The 12,823-nt window shown below is 47.3% G+C and overlaps 1 protein-coding gene across 2 annotated transcripts in view; it reads left to right on the forward strand.

The window, feature by feature from the left end:
* The window catches only part of TMEM63C (transmembrane protein 63C), a 104,397-nt gene that overhangs the window by 3,068 nt on the left and 88,506 nt on the right, over positions 1-12,823 (forward strand). Inside the window, exon 1 of one of the 2 annotated variants that reach the window (XM_031454117.2) lies at positions 11,529-11,716. The exons of the other annotated variant lie outside the window; for it this stretch is intronic. The gene's annotated coding sequence lies outside the window, so the exon portion shown is untranslated. Of the gene's footprint in view, positions 1-11,528; positions 11,717-12,823 lie in introns of those variants that run through there. 2 annotated transcript variants of the gene reach the window in all.

Here is a 12,823-nt window from a genome sequence, read left to right on the forward strand (position 1 = left end):
CCCAGACCACATGTCGAGGTAGAAACAGCAGGTCTGAATGTCACCCTCTGGGTGACAGGTAAGCTCAGCAGTCTCCCTGGTGATTGATGCATGAAGGTGGAAACCTTGGCTTAGCTTGGCAGAGGCTCCTTTGAAGTTTTCAGGCTGTGGAAAAATGAATGTGATCTTTTACCAATTAGCCATGGTTTCCAGGGACCGCTTGGGCAGTCCTGGTAGGCATGCCTATGCCTGTGGACCAGAACATAGCTTAGCGGAGGTAGTGGCAGCAAGATTAATTGGTCCTTTTGTCTCAGAGCATGCAGGAGGCAGAGGGAAGAGAAAGAGGGGGTACGGGGAGGGAAAAGAAGAAGGAGTAGAAGGCAGAGTGGAGAAGAGGGAAAAGGAGAGAGGAAAGAAAAGGGAAAGGGGGCTGAGAGAATAGATATCCGTCTGTCTGACACAAGCTCGGTTTATGTCTTCATGATGGGGGAGGCTCAGCAGGCACAGGGGCAGATCAACTGTCTCCGTGGAGAGCACTGCAACGCCAGGTGTCCAGGATGAGAGGGAGTGAGGCAGAAGGTTGACAACTCAATTAGAGGAGGGTTGGTGGAGGGGAGAGTGAGGTCACTGCAGTGCCCTCCTCTGTTCATAGGACTCTTGGATATGTTGTTCTGGCCGCAGAGCAGGAGGTAGCCCAGACCTCACACCCTCGAACCCTGCTGCCTCCATCTCCCCGCTGCTCCAGCAGAGATGGCCCAGGGCCTGGTGTGGTGTGATGAAAAAAGCACGAGCTTTTGGTGTGAGTTTTAAGTGTCTGCTGACTTGGGCTTGAATCCTTGTTTTCCCATGCACTTGCTATATGACCTTGAGCAAGTTCCTGAGCCTTTGAGCTTCAAATACCCTGTCCCTCAAATGGGGATTTTAACAAACCTAGCAGCGTTTGTTGTGAATTTCAAATGACATAGATAGCACCTGCCTTTTCTACTGAAATAGTCCCCCAGCTACTAACCACCAAATAATCCTGCTTGCTGCATAGTGCCTGCTGCTTCTGTGATGATCTGGTTTGTTTGCATGCTTATTTTCTGGTTTATTGTCTCTTTCCATCTGATAAACTGTAAACCCCCAAGGGCGGGGACTCACCTGCTAGCTTTGTTTCTGTAGCCTAGACTCAGCACAGAGTCTGGCACACAGTGGATGCTCAATAAATGTTAGAATGAATCAGAAAGAGTCTTGGGAGAAAAGGGGGCCTATTCGGGTGTGAACATCTATACCTTGATTGTGGTGGTATTTACTACATTTGTCAAAACTTATAGAAATGTACCCTTGAAGATGGTGAATGTTACTGTATGTGAACTATACCTCAATATCTGACCTTTAAAAATAGACTAGAGGGAGTAATGGATAAATGGAATTCCACTAAAAAAGATTTGTATTTACTGACACCTATTATGTGCCTGGCTGATAGGAGGACAGATGCCTTCGTGTTGGTTATTCCATTTAATCCTTACAGCACTGCTGCCTAATGAAAGTCTCATTCTACCTATTTTGTAGAGGGGGAGATGGAGGCTCAGAGTGGTTATGAGATTTGCCAAGGTTGCAAAGCTTGTTGGCAATCTTCAGGTCACTTGATTCCAATGCCCAAGCCTCACCAAGTGTGACTCCTTCTGAGTTTCTCACATCTAAACCCTCACACTGACACAGACGTAAAGAGCTTGCTTTTCTTATGGAGAGGGAACACATTATGCTGATGTTCTTCTGATTTCTTACATGTTAGCATGAATTAGCCAGCCAGAATCTTTTCTCAGTGAAACAGGGTGTAGAGAGAATGAGTTTTCTTCTGGAGATGGGGAATAGGGTGGGATGGGGACTAGAGCTAACATAAAGAGGCCTGCAGTAGAGGATGGAAATGTCAGCTGAGACCAAAGAGTAAAAAGGAGCCAAAGGAGAGGGTCCAGGACAGCAGTCAGAGGACAGACTCTGGGGCCAGATGACCTGGGCTCAGATTTCAGTTCTATGGGTCACTCATGTGACCTTAAGCAAGTTAGTCAACCTCTCTGTGCCTCAGGCTCCCAATTTGTAAAACAAAGTTAATTCTCACTTTATGGGATTATTATATTGATTAAACAAGATAACATCTGTAAAGTGCTTAAAGAGTGGCTGGCATAGAAGTATTAAATAAATGATAGCTATTGTAATTAATCAACATTAGGTTCTATGACATGTGACAGAAACCCCAAGAAAACATTGGTTTAAACTAAGATGGAAATTTACTTCACTCTTACGTCGATGAAGCTTAAAGGAGCAGTCCAAGGCTGCTATGGAGACTCATTATCATATGCCCAGTCTCTTTCTACCATGTTGCTTCATTATCCCCAGCATCTTTCCTCATGGTCCAGAATGGTTGCTTCTGCCCCAGCCATCATATCCATATTCCAACCAGCAAGGAGAAAAGGAGAAAGGACATCCCTGCTCTTTAAGGACACTTCCTGAAAGTTGCACACAACACATCCACTTAGCTCTCACCACCCAGAACTTAGTCACATAGCCACACCTATCTACAGGTAGCCAGGTAACCAGCTAAAATTTGTGTGTTGTACTGATAAAGAGGAAAAGGAAAATTAATCTGGGAGACAATCCTGGAGTTTTTTTTTTTTTCTCCTATGGAAAAGTTTAGACATATTCAAGTTATTTATCCCCCCAAGTTTCAGGACAGATGCAAGATTTTCCTGGCACTTCCAGCCTCTCTGAGATTCTAGTTCCTCACTGGTCAAATCGAGGTACTACCCCTGCCATTTCCCACCCTCCCACTGACCCTTGCCTTCCTCTTGGCATTTCTCTTCACAGAAACAGGCCCAGGAAAGGCAGCTCCAGCCTGCCAAAGCCTTGACCTCAAATGAACATGGACAGTGAGCATGACAGGCAGCTGTAGTCAGTGTCCCAGACCATCTGGCCAGCTCAGCAAGCTTGAAATCTGGCCCTGGATGAAATAGAAAAAGGAGACAGAAAAGATGCATTTTAAATATTTTTTATTTCAAAAAATCATAAGAGTAACGTGTTCTATAAGAAAACACACAAAAAACTTCATTAAAAATAAAGCAGAAATCCTTTAATCCTCAACCCAGAGATAATCACCACTAACATTTTGTATGTTTCTTTCAGTCTTTTGTCTATTCAGATTTTTTCCCCCTTAATTACAAATTTGGGCTCACAACTTCATTCTCTTTTATAACCAGCATTTAAAATTCAGCATTAATTATACAGTCCTTCTACGTTGATAAATACATTTCCCCAACATCATTTTCAATGGACAGCTTGTATGTCTGTCTTACAGAGGGTACACAGTTTAGTAGGGATGCACCACAATTTGGCTTTGACCTTAGTATCTGGTTAAAATAGGCTCTTTGGCTTCATCTTCAGCCTTGGTCTTTGAAAGGCTGAATAGCAAAGTTCAGACTTTAGCATCATTCCTAGGTTCCCTGGACTTGTGAATGACCCCTGAGCCTGTGATGATGTTACATAACCTTTGCATCCAAGAAGCAAAATAATCTCCATTATACACACATGGCATGTCATTTGGCTTTACTGTTAGTAATCACTTTCAAATAGAGATAACCTTCTGGATGCAACTTGTAATGAATATCTTCTTTGGGGCTCTATTTGTTGAAATTCTATCAGCCAGTTAATAAATGTATGTTTATTGTTGGAAAAGTAAAATGCTGATCACTCATGGTAAATATAAACATGGCCCCCTTTTTTGGACAGAAAAAATTATTAAGCATTTCAAGTGTTTAAATACAGAAGGAAATATTGATAGCTAATACAAATATAGAGAAAGCATATCAGCCAGATACTTTTAGAAGGCACTTTTTGAGGCAACAGCAATAAAACATGAAACTAATAATATGAAGCAGAATAATAGATATTAGATTATATCTTTGTTCTAATCTTTGTAGAATTGCTCAGGACACTAGCATTTGTAACACTAAACAAAAGAATCTTTAAAAATGTAGTCAATTTTTAGTTACTTTATTCTACTTAGAGCACAAATCTTTAATTAAAAGCCCTTTGTATAATTATTTATAACTTGTAAACCTAAACTAAAAACAGAATGTTGGGGGGAGGGTATAGCTCAAGTGGTAGAATGCATAAGGTCCTGGGTTCAATCCCTAGTACCTCCATTTAAAAAAAAAAAAAAAGGCTGATTTTTTAAAAAACACAGAATGTCAACCAACCTCCCAATTTCACGAGGAAGCAAAACTCTAAAATGCTGTGTAACAATATCCATGGTAAATCATATTTGACCCAACATGAGAAGAAATATAAGGAAAATAAAGAAAAGGAGAAATTATCAGAACCAGTGAGGCTCACTCTCCTCCGCCATCCTCAGTTGAAAGTGAGCATCAATTTATTAATGCAAATGTGTGTAAGATCTAGTACGAGAGCAAGCTGACTACTGCTAGCACTAGGAAAGTGTTGTTCTTGCACTATAATGTGACACTGTTGAGCACTGACAATGAAGTTCATTAATAATGAAATTATCATTACAAACAACCTCTGATAAAATTTTAGATGTACTCTTTATCGAAGACGTTTGTTCCATGAAGGTCATATGAGGCACTGGCCTGGGCTTTAGCTGAATAGAGCTCATCCTGGCCATCTGGCACTCAGCCAGAGCATGTGTTTTGAGTGCATCTCTAACTTTAGATTATTTTCAATTTCTCACTATTATTAGTAACATTGCAATGAATGTCCTAGCACAAACAACTCTGTGGGGCTCTATGATTATTTCCTTGGCTGAATTCCTAGAAGTGGAGTGGCTGGGTCAAAAGGATCCCTATTGCCAAACTACCCCAGAAAGTTTGTACCAGTACCCCTTCCATGAGAGGAGTGGAGCAGGGAGAGATTGTCTCCTGGCTCCCATCAGCTATGGCACCTGTATCCCCAGCCTCCCACGGTGGTTGGCAGTTGGGTGGTTGAGAGTAGCATCTTTTGGACAACTCCAAACCCTACTGGAACCCACCATTGTGATCATAGCTATACTTTCTTTGAGGCTTATCTTGTTTCTTGCATTGTGGTAGACTCTTGGGTACTTCTTGCATTTTAATCCTCAGAATGATGGTTCTTTAACACAACATTGTAAACCAACTATATTGCAATAATAAAAAAAAATTTAAAAAGAATGATGGTCTTAGTACATATTACTGGCCTCATTTTATAGATGAGGAAACTGGAGCTCAACGGTTGGGTGGCCCTGCTCCCAGCCTTAATAGAAGCGTCCAGAGGCTGGCCAAGCAGCAGACTGAAAGCCTTTTCCTGCAGGTAAATGAAACTATAAGCTCCAATCCCCATTATACCAACTGTTCAGTGCCCCCAGAGGCCATCAGGGTTCCCAAGCCCCCCTACCTGCATCCATTTCCAGCCAGGGCTTGAAGGTGGAAGAAAGGTGAAAGGCAGAGCCGACTGAAAGCCACTGCACTCTGGGCTGGGCTCTGTGCAGGGCACTTTACGTGCACGCACATCCATCACTTCTTGGTCATTTCTGAAGGAAACTGAGCCAAATCCTCTGTTATCCCCAAGTAAGCTGCCTGTCTGTCGTGTGTGTGTGTGTGTGTGTGTGTGTGTGTGTGTGTGTGTGTGTGTGTGTTGTAACTCAGACTCTAACAGTGCCAAGAGCAGGTCAAGATTGTGGGCCACGGAGTCCCCCACCATAGCAATTTGACAGTTGACCACTGGGGGGAAGTGTAAGTAGTGATCACATGCCAGAGACTTAATACATAATCTCATGTAGGTCTCAAACTGCCAGGTGAGATATTATCCACATGTTATAGGAGAGGAGCTAGAGGCTTAGGGAAGTATTCAAGAACTCACAGCTAGTAAGTGATGAAGGACCCAAAGAGTCCAGGATAGATGCTCACATTGTCTCTGATCCAGATAGGAAAATATGCCCAAGTACATTTCTCTTAGGCTTGTAAGAGCCTGAAGGCTTAAGAGAGAAACAAGAAGTCTTCAGAAGCCCCACAGGAGCAGAAAGCTGTCTGAAAGCCTTGCAGAGGAAGAACCCATTGTCCCTGAGCCGAGGGGGACACACGAGGGTGGATCGCCTTGGGACGGTACTGCATCCCAACCTTCCAACCTGCAGCAGGACTGCCTGGGCTGAGCAGGTGGTAGCAGTGGGGGTTGTCCTCTCACGTGGGGACCTTCCCTCTTCCTTTCCTTTTCTAGGTCTGGGCCTCAGGAGGTGAGACCTGAAAGCCTAAAAGAGATGAGGATGGAGGGAATCTCTTCTCCTCCCTGGCATCCTTCAGTGGAGACACATACAACACCCATGGGTGCTGCTGCCAGGTCCTGGAGTCACACAGATCTGGATCTGATCTGTCTCAGTCACTCTCCAGCTATATGACCTTGAGCAAGTTACTTAACCTCTCTGAGTCTCAATTTAGGTCATAGAATGTGGGTGCAGTGATAGCTCTCTATCAGTAGTTGTGAGGATTGAGTGAGCTGATGCCCCAGCCCCACTGCTGCCTCAGCCCCACTGCTCCCCCTGACTCACTGTCTCCAGTGCCCACCTGTGCAGGGACCCTGCCCTGGGCAGTGGCCTGGGACCTCTGGAGCTCCAAGAGCCCACTAGGGACCCTCCAGGGCCCTACCCAAAAGCCTTTAGGCTGCATGCTTACTCTAGCCTCCAGGCATTTGCATGTACCTTGGACCCCACCTGGAACATACTTCCTGCCCCTCTGTACTCAGCCTTCAGGCTTGACATAGCTTCCACTTTCTCCAGGAAACCTTCCCTAAGCCCCAAGTCCAGCTGCCATGTGTCCTTTGGACACAATATCACACCAAATTTTAATGGCCTGTTCGATTGTCCTTCACTGGACATGAAGGACGGGGATTAGGTTCTGCCCGTGTTGTTTCCACAGAGCCCAGCATAGATCTTGGCCCAGGCAGATGCTCAGGACATGTGCACAAAGTAGAAGGAATGGTCCATAGAGTCTACAGGGGCCCGAGTAGCAAAACCACGGGAGCCAGACCGTTACCGAACATCTGTTTGAGACAGGCACTCCCAGGCAAAAATGAAGAGGGCAGGACTTTGGTTACCATGGTAGCAGGGACCCTGTCTTTTTTCATACTCTCAGGCAAGAGAAGATGAATCTAGGACTGCCCAGTACAGTTGCCCAGATTCTGCACTTTACTATTCCAGGAGGCATAGTTTTCATACTTCAAGCATAGATTTGCATGGTTATTATGATAAATTTCCAGTAGATGGCAGTAAAGCATCTGGAGTTAGGGACTTTTTCCTGTTTGTGCAGATGCATGGCTTGTGCTCTCTGTAAGGCTGGGAGCATCTGTCTACCAGCCCTACAATCCGCTGAGAGGGTGCCTGACATCCCCAGCCTTGTCCCACCTCCCCTTCACTTCAGGGCTTTACAAACCACACCAAGGGCCTTAGTGTTGGCTTCAGGACTTCAGGGGAGAGAGCCATTAGAGGCAAAAATCCCCAGTTGTACCCTTTGTTCCAAAGGAGATGTTTGTGATCAGAAGCCCTGGGTTCAAGTTCTAGCTGCTGCATTTCCTAGTGATTGGTCTTGGGTAAGTGACTCTGCAGTTCTGAGACCTTGCTTTCTCCTCCGGAAAGAGTGCAGTAATAATCCCTGCCCTTGAGGTTGTGAGGAACAAATGCTACTCTGAACATGGCTGTGTATTGCTAGCTGTAAAGTACCTCTTCCCAGGAACACCCTGCATTAATAACATGCAGGAGTTTCGCAGCTGACCCCAGGAAGATCGCACTACTGGGGGAGGGGGGTGTGCTGCAGACCACGTGACTCAAGTTTTATCAAACTCCCACCCCAAGTCGTCTTCTCCTAGGGTATCTCTCTCTAGGTCTCCACCACAATTCCATCCCCAGGGGGTGCTTTGGCTCCCTTCAGTCTCTGCTCCAAACTCCTTAGTGCAGTACAGTCAGGCTGCCAGTAAACAAATACTCTTTGAGCATCTTCTATGAGCTGGTGCTGTGCTCTACCATCTAGCTTCTCATAGTCCCATGGGGACAATAAAGTTAGCATAGTTACCATTTTGTTTCTGAGTCTTCAGACCTCATCCCATATATATATATATTTTAACAATTTTGAGTGCTGTTATCTAAGATGTTTTAAAGGGAAGGGATTATATTTTTTATAGGAAATAAGTAGAGGCCAGAATATCTTTTAAATATACTCTTTCTTCCAGGTTTACTGTTTCTCCTTTATTCAAATTCATTCAGTGAGGAACCATCTTGTTTAAATGTAGCAGAGGGGAATTCAGCTCAAAAACTATTAATATTGGAAGTGGGAATTATTCTTTCTGGAAGCTGTGGGTCTATTGTTCTTCTGCTGGTTGTCAGGTAGGCTTAAGAACTGTATTTCCACGTGTTTTCTTTCCATGATAGCTGGATGCTTCCATGAAGGGAGGACTACACACTTGTTTTCTATAACAACATCGTATAAGCATACACTCATCATCTAGTTCTGGAGATCAGAAGTCTGTCCTGGGTCTTATTGGGCTAAAATCAAGGTGTCTGTCTGCCGGGACCCTGAGGAGAAAGAGGTCTTGCCCAGTGCCTCCTTTCTGGTTCCTAAACCACTTATCTTTGGCCCTCATCAGTGTAAATACCCTCCAAGGTCCAGACCAGAAGAGACTTAGCTGGGGTCTCCCCTGCCTGTCTTAGCCTGGGGAAAGCCCAGGTCAGGGAAGCAGAGAATAAACTCACAAACTTAGAATTTGGTTTGGCTGTGAAGGGACAAGAAGTCCAAAGTAGTAGTGGCTTAAATGTCGTAGACATGTATTTCCCTCTTGTGTAAATTAAGTCTAGAGGCAGGCCATCCACAGTTAATATGGTCACTCTACAGTGACAGGAAGGACCCAGGCTCTTTCTAGTACCCTGTTCTGTCATCCCTCAGGTGTAGTCCTCATCATCATGGTGGAGGTAGCAGTTCAGGGCTTTATGATTTTAGGACCCAGGCTCCCTCCATATCATTTCCCCAAGATTTTTAGCATGTGCCTCATGGTCTAAAAATGGCTGCTCAAGCTCCAGCCATCAAGCCAACATTCCACCATCAGGAAGTAAGAAAGAGGCTGAGAAAGTACATACCCTCTATGCCTAAGCACACTCACTGGAAGTTATTTGTGATACTTCCATTTATCTCCCACTGGTTAGAACTTAGTCACATGACCATATCCAGATGCAAAGAAGGCTAGGAAATGAATCTTTATTCCAGGTGCACCTAATTCCTGGGGAAGAAAAGGAGAATGGTTATTGAGGAACCATAAGAATTCTCTACGACATCTTGCCTATGAGGTATCATCCCCTGCCTACAGGAGGTGTCTCTACCTAGCAGACGCCTCAGCATAAATCAATCAGGGCAATAACCCAATGACCATAAGATAACAGAACAAGAATTATCCAAAGACAGCAATGGGGTAATTTCCTCTCCATGTATAAATGACATTTGTGTTCTGTTGTAATTATCATCATTGTCAGCATTCAGTACTGTACACCCCCCCATGCTCCCAGCAGCCCAAAGTACTGTCCCTGCCAGTCCAGCTATGGCATCGCCTCCCCTACTCCCTATGCACCTAACATTGCCCCCTCCCTTTCTAGAATGGAGTATGGTGAAGTGACAGTGAGGGGAGCAGTGAGGGGGAGGCCCTGTGACAGCGGCTGCTGCACAGCAGAGCAGCGGCGGTTGCCTTGGTGAGTTGGACAAAGAGGTTTCTAGGATGCTGCCAAGTGTTTTTTCCTGACCCGCCATCGCCTTATCTTTCCTGCTTAGGAGACACATCTTGTGGCCGAGGCTCCTCAGTCCCATGTTGTTCTCTCCTCTTCCCCTTTTAAAACACTCATTTGCCTGCTCATAACCTGTTCCTGTGAGAAGTGGTCTCAGGCACCCTAGGGTGTGAATGAGGGATCGGATATTAACATTGTTTTTCCTTGCGCCATCACACCAGCCCTGCCCCTTAGGTCTCTCATCCCCATTTGATGGATCAAACCACTGACCCTGAGGGCTTCCAGGCAGTTGGCCCTGGTTAACCAGCTTGTAGGTGGCAGCCCTGCGGCAGGAACCAGCTCTCGACTCTAAAGCCCAAGACACCTTCATGCATTATTCATCCCAGGTAGGATTCTGATGGCAGAAACTTAAGCAGGCTGCCAGTTGGTGGAGGTGACTTTTGGGATGAGAGCATATTCACAGCACTGTCCTCACCAGCTTTCAGGGATAAGTTCGGAGCAAGGAGAGAAAATAGGACTTTGCTGGTAATGTTAGCAGTAAGACAAAGAGCTATGGGTGACAATGGTTGCCCCTCCCTCACCTCCATCCCAAGGCCTTCCCATTCCTGACTCCCAATCTCCAGGGACACTGGCTCTGCCCTCTCTCCAATCTCTCCAAGCCTAGAAAAAACATCCCTCCACTCAGCAAGGGAGGCCTCATACCCATGCCTTCAGTTTCCCCGTTCCTCCCCTTGGCTCTCCATCTGTCGTCCTCCCTCTCTGCATCTAAGTCCCAGGGCTGCTGGATCAGGGCAGTGCTGGGAACCACCCAGAGGGCCCTAACAGGGGAGGCCTGTCTGGGCAGCCTGCTCCACTCCCTGTTCAGCAATCTAGGAAGAGGGTGGAGGGGAGAGTGCTGGGAGGGCATTTAGGGATTAAGACCATCTCAGCCCACATCCTAGAAAAAGGACTTGGGGGCCAGGAGCTGAATGTTCTGAAAGTTTACATGCAGACACTTGCTCCTACCTGCAAACATGCTCTCACGCACACAAGCACTCACACACTCAAACATTCTCAAATACACACACACACATACACACCTTTGTCCAAATTCTAAGGCAGTAAACTCAGGTTCAGAGTCTGACTGAAGTCAGACAAACCCAGGGTTGGCTTTCGCATATGCCTGATAGTTTCTAAACAGTGGTTTCTCATTTTCCGAAGGCTCTATGGGAGATTTGAGCCCCAAAGAGGTGGCACGAACGCTACGTCTTTCTCCTCCCTCTGCTCCCAGCCTCTTGTTCCTCTCCCTGGAGGCAACTCTTGCCACCACTTCCTTGTCTCCGCTTCTAGAGCTGGCCTGTAGACGGGAGCCTCTAGCCCAGTGTGCTTGCAATGCGCACGCACACACGCGCGCGCACACGGTGGCTTCCGGCACGCCGCTGTGCACCCTGCTGTGTTTCCTGTTCATGCGAAGGCACCGCCTGGGCTCTCCGCAGTGCCGGGTGCACCTACCAGCCCTCCAAGCTGCTGAGAGGTTGCCTGACACCATGTCCTAGCCCCATGGCCATTCCTGACGACTGCTTACGTCCACGTGCACACAGAGCTCCTCGTCCTTTCTAATGGTGGCCTGCTGTCCCGTCATGCAGATGCACCGTGACTGATTTAATGTGCCCTGCTGGACGAGCCCGGATTGCTTCAGCTGTTTGCTTTGCTGTATTCGCTGCTCCCTCCAGTTCTTTAGTGGTGCCTGCTATATGCCTTAGCCCACGTGGGCGTGCGGACCTGTCAGAGCTGGGTGTGAAGAAGTGACTCGGCCCAGTTGTTTGGCCTTTTGTACCTCACTTTCTGAACCTGTAGATGCCAAAAATCAGAGGGCCGTGCATGCTGAGGATGAAGTGAGGATGAAGTGAAACCGTGCATGCTGAGCGCCCAGCACGGTGCCCACAGGCACCTGAACCATACATGTTAGCCCCCGAGGGGGACAGCAGCAGGAATGAGGTGAGTGAGGGGTCGTGCTGACTGGCAGGGGCCTGCCTAGCTCCCCTCCTCAAGGCCACCAAGTGACATCACAGGGGCCTCAGCCTGGGAAGTCCTTTGCCCTTGAGAGCAGGGTCAGAGAGTCTGGGTGGCACAGGGAGAAGTCGGGGCGGGGAGCCTGGGGGGTGGGGGGCGGGGGCCCAGCAGCTGCACTGGAGCCTGAGTGAGGAGCAGACCTGGCTTTCCTGCTGAGTCATTCCCACTGGAGCATCGAAGGAGGGGGGAGGCCTGCTGTGAGGGAGAGGGAGAGAGGGAGGGAGAGCTCCCACACAGCCGGCGCATGCGCCTTTCCCAGCTGAAGAAAAGGAGCTCCTCCCAGCAGAGAGAGGCTTTGTTCCCCACAAGATGTAAAAGCCATGGAAACAAAGGAAAGGCAGCCTCACTGCCCCTGTCCCTCAGCTGCCACTTCTGCACCCCTCCCTCTGTCCTCACCCCATTTCCACCAGCCCTCTGCTCCATCCAGCCCCAACCCTGCCCCTAGGGCAATCAACCTTCTGGAGCCGCCCGGATGATGGACAGTTCTAGGGACAAGATGCCCACCCTATTTGCCCATCTCCACCCTCTCCTCATCCTGCACCTGCCGCCAGCCCACCCGCTGTGAATTGTGCCCACCTGGCCCATCTGGCCCCTGGCGACAGAAGCTTTCCTGGCTCTGAGGTGGTGCTTTGATGTAACAGACTTTTACAAGACTTGTCCTGGGTGCTGTGGGAGACAGAGAAGAATGAGGTCCCTCTGCTCTGAGGGGCTTAGACCCTGAGCGGTGGGAAGGCTGAGGATGGAGTCCATTTCCCCCCAGAGCTGGCTAAGTGCTGGCCCCTCTGGGGTAGGGTTGTGTGTAAGTGGCAGGAGTCTGGATGGGCTTGAGACGCAGAAGTCACGCTGGGTGGAGGACAGAATGCTTCCTTCATTAAAAATCACTTTTTGTCTTGGTAAAAAATCCCCAAGCCCGACTATTATCTAATACTCAGCTCTGTACCCTTCCAGACATATTCCTATTCATATGAACGTGGTTTATGGAAAAATCTGAATGTGACATCATTCAAACAGGACACATTTTTGCTTTGTCTC

Source organism: Camelus dromedarius, chromosome 5 (assembly GCF_036321535.1).
Source record: "Camelus dromedarius isolate mCamDro1 chromosome 5, mCamDro1.pat, whole genome shotgun sequence".
NCBI classification, from domain to species: Eukaryota; Metazoa; Chordata; class Mammalia; order Artiodactyla; family Camelidae; genus Camelus; species Camelus dromedarius.